The following is a 4,245-nucleotide window of genomic DNA, read 5'->3' as shown; positions in this document are numbered from 1 at the left end:
CACAGTCGAATTGCCATGGTCGACCAAGAAGGAGGTGGCAAACGGTCATTGGGACCACATCACACTCCAAAGTGTCTTCGTAAGCACCAATTTTGAAAGATACTTGGACCGTGTGCTCGACTCGTATAGTGCCGGAGTCACTTAGCCATTGAACCTTGTAGGGTGCGGGTGCTTCCTCTTGACCAATTGAAGCTTGGAACATAGTTCTTCACTTGCCAAGTTGTGACAACTACCTCCATCGATGATGACCTTGATGGACCTTCCATTGATGCCGGCCTTAGTGTGGAAGATGTGGCATCGTTGGTCTTATTCTTGTTGATGTTGAAGTGTCAAGACTTTGGAGACAATGAGAGCGGGGCTCGAATCCTCATCACAAAAGACTTGATCATCTTCATCCTCGTTCACGCGCGGTGCATGGCCACTTGCTCAAGGGCTTCCATCTCCTCTCCACTCATTGAGTCATATGTGTCGTTGTTGTTGAGGATCATGGTGTGCTTGTTCGTGCATTGGAAGGACTTGTGACCTCGGCCGCCGCAAGTGAAACACTTGAAGGAGCTTGTTTTGACGGTCTCATCGGTTGGAGTGGATGATGACACACCGACTTGACGTTGCTTGTATTAGGAAGAAGACGACTTGAACTTGATGAAGGTTTCTTGTAACTTGACTTGTCGTCATTGCTTGGAGAAGGCTTGGTTGATGTAGATGATGAAGGAGTCGTTGAAGCTTGGATGTTGGAGAAGCCGTAGGTCTTGGATGAGTACTTGGCGTACTTGAAGTCATCTTGCACTTGATGTTCTGCCTTGGTTGCTTGATGTACGAGCTCAATGAGGTTGGAATAGGGTTGGAAGTCGGCAATCTTCTTGATGGGATGATTGATTCCATTCAAGAAACGTGCCATTGTTTGCTCATCATCTTCCGTGACATTGGCTCGAATCATGGCTATCTCCATTTCCTTGTAGTATTCTTCAACGCTCTTTGTTCCTTACTTGAGGAGTTGTAGCTTCTTGAAGAAATCGTGGTTGTAGTAGGTTGGTACAAAGCGTGCTCGCATGACATCCTTCATTTGAGCCCAAGTGGTGATGGGTGGTTCACCTCTTGCTTGACGGCGTTCAAGTACTTGTTCCCACCATATGAGCACATAATCTTGGAATTCAAGTGATGCCATAGCGATCTTCTTCTCTTCCTCATAGTTGTGCAAGCGGAAAATTTTGTCGACCTTCAATGCCCATGAGAGGTACTCTTCCGGATCATTGCTTCCATTGAACTTGGGCATTGTGAACTTGAGCTTGCCATAGCGTTGCTCTTCATTGTGTTGTTGGCAATGGTGATGGTGACGTCCTTGACGTGGAGGATAGTCATCCTCATGTTGCTCTTGGCACGGAGGAAGTCCATGATCAACTTGCTCTTTGTTGAACTTGAGGTTGAGGTGGAGCTTGACGAGCTTGTGGAGGGCCTTGTGGAGCTTGACGTTGCACACGCGGTTGGTAGTTCCTCTCTTGGATTTCTTCTCGAAGGGCTTCCTCTTGATTGCGCCGCTCGTGATTGCGGTTGGCAATGGCTCGGCTCGAATCTCGAAGGGCACGTTGCGCCTCAAGAGCTTGCGCTTCTCGTTGTTGTTGTTGAAGGCGTTGAGCCTCGGCGTCTTGTTCCTCTTGGTGTAGACGCGCTCGTTCTTCCTCTTGGCGCCGTAGTCGTTGCCGTTCTCGAGCTTGAGCAAAAGCGACTTGGTTTGATTGAGGACAAGGGATTTGCTCGTCGACTTGTTCTTGTGAATGCTTGTCATGTAGCGGGTTGCGAGATGCATGAAGATCTTGACGCGCGGCTCGTCGAAGAGTGTTCGATGACGGTGTGCTTGAGTCGGAGAAGGTGTCGTCGGAGTGTCGACTCGAGCGGCTCCGTCTTGCGGATGAAGAAGTGGAAGGATGTCGGTTCCTCATCAAGGCGCGGATCTCGTCCATTCTTGCATCATTCTCTTGCTTGTGAGAGTCGAACTTGTTGTCGAAATAGTCTCTTGTACGTTTCTCGGAGAGTCGCAAGTCGGTGGCGAGGTTGTCGATGCGGTCGCTCATATCTTGTTGCTCTTGGTGTAACGCCCTTTGAGCACCAAAGAGGTGGCTCTTTGTGACGAATGATGACATGTTGTCGCCTTTCTCGATGAGAGGTGGATTTGTAGAAGAACTTGGCCTATCCATCATTTCAATAAAAATGTAAGTGGTAGAAGGAAAAGAACATGTACCAAATGTACCTTGACCGAAGTTGAACATGAATCAAGTTTACTCAAATGTGGACAATAAAATTAACACTTTTGGTACCAATTATTGTCGGTTCTCACACCTACACACGTAAAAGCTTATGGTGGAGCTTGGTTAGGATGGTGGCACAAAATTTGATGCAATAGTAAGTGATCTTCAATAATGTTGGAAAAGATTCACAAATTTGCAAATGCAACAAGTAGACCAAGCGAGTATGGGTACACGGAAACACACAAGCAAATAGATAAATGGGATTGTGCAATCCTAAATCGAGCCGAAATGTGGAAACCACGAAATGCTCTTGTTACACAATACTAGAGAGACGCTAGCATGATTGCACAATAGGCGGATACGCAAACTTGTGCACAACCTACTAGGCAAAAATGCAACGATCTCTATCCCAAGTATTCTATATGTATGATATTTCGGTGCAATGATCCAAGATGATCCAATATGACAATCTTAATGTAGTATGATGCTATGGTTCTTGTTCATAAGCTCTTTGCTTTCCTCTTTGCTTAAAAGCTTGGGTGGCTCTTTCACTTTTGAGCTCTTTCTCATGCAAACCTTTACGAACCAAGATAGCAATTGTGTATGCTATGACAACTTTGTGACACACAAGTTGATCTCAAGATATGCACCACTATGTTATGATATGTATGCTATGTTGTATGATCACTAATGTGCACAAGTCGCGTTGCCTGCAATACTCAACCGCTAGTCTCGATGGGTAAGCTACACAAAATGAGGCAATGTGGGTTATCAATGCAATTGCAAGTTATGACAAAGATGTCGTCAAAGTTACCGTGCTTGCGATGATGAGACCCTCGAGAAGTTGAGCCGTGGTGTTGATGAAGTCGAACCGTACCTAGATAGCCGAAACACAAAAGGATACGGGAGCCACAACTCAAAATCTCAAGGACCAAAATGTGTCAAAATCGTCATAGGAGGTATCGTGGAAGATGTAGGTGTATTTTGGTTTGGAAAATGTGGTGGAATGTGGGGGTTATGGTGGTGGCCGCACTGTCAAACTTTAGTGTCGTCAGGGTTTCACGGACGTCCGGTCTTTTTCGGTCGTCCGATTGTCTTCGGACGGCCGACCTTTTCCGGTCGTCTGGAGCCTGGGCGAAAATCGGGCTCGTGATGAACTACGAGATTTCGGGAAGGAGGAGATGGTGAGGTCGAAATCGAGTGATTTGGTGGATGGAAAAGGGTGGGGAGGGTGGGGAAAGCTAGATCCACATGCAGCAACACAAATCCATGGACCAAATCCAACAAAATCTCAACTCACGAACAAATTACAAAAAAAATTTGGGGCTATTTTTGGTGGGGAATTTTCGGAATTAGGACGAAAACAACAAAATCAAGCTAGAAAACACGGGGTAGGGGCTCCAAAAACGTGATCAACGTGGCTCATGATACCAAGATGATGTAGGGTGGAACCCTACGTGGACGATCTTTCACGTTTGGAGTGGATCCTACGGGAATTCACTAAGAACACGCGGAAACACAAAGGGGAAACACGGGGAAAACGAGAGAGAGAATCACTAAACCGACATAGAATCAATCACACGAGTGCTAGATCACCGACAACATAGAGTAATCTATGATCCACAATCAACCAAGGTAAGGATACAAAGGAACAGTTCTTCTCCGTACGGAGGTCTTGATGGTCTTCCCTAGAAAGGGGTCTTGAATCCGCTTGGGGGATCTTCTCCGAAGAGGTCCTGAGCTCCAAGGAGAAGTAGCCAAGTGGATGAGCAAGGCTCTCACACAAAATATGAGCTAAAGCTATGCTAACCCTCACTAGGAGGTGGGGGCGTCCTATTTATAGTCTTAGTGCAAATGGAAGTCAAAGCGTAGGGGTACAAGGGCTCCAGCCCACAGGTGCGGTCACTCAGGTGTCGGTCGTCCGGAAGGCGTTGGACGTCCGGAGGCTCGGGACGGTCCGGACGTCCGGTCGGGCTCGGGCGTCCGTAGAATTAGCTCTGTC

Source organism: Triticum dicoccoides, chromosome 7B, assembly GCF_002162155.2.
Source record: "Triticum dicoccoides isolate Atlit2015 ecotype Zavitan chromosome 7B, WEW_v2.0, whole genome shotgun sequence".
Taxonomy (NCBI): domain Eukaryota; kingdom Viridiplantae; phylum Streptophyta; class Magnoliopsida; order Poales; family Poaceae; genus Triticum; species Triticum dicoccoides.
This window is presented reverse-complemented; position numbering follows the sequence as displayed.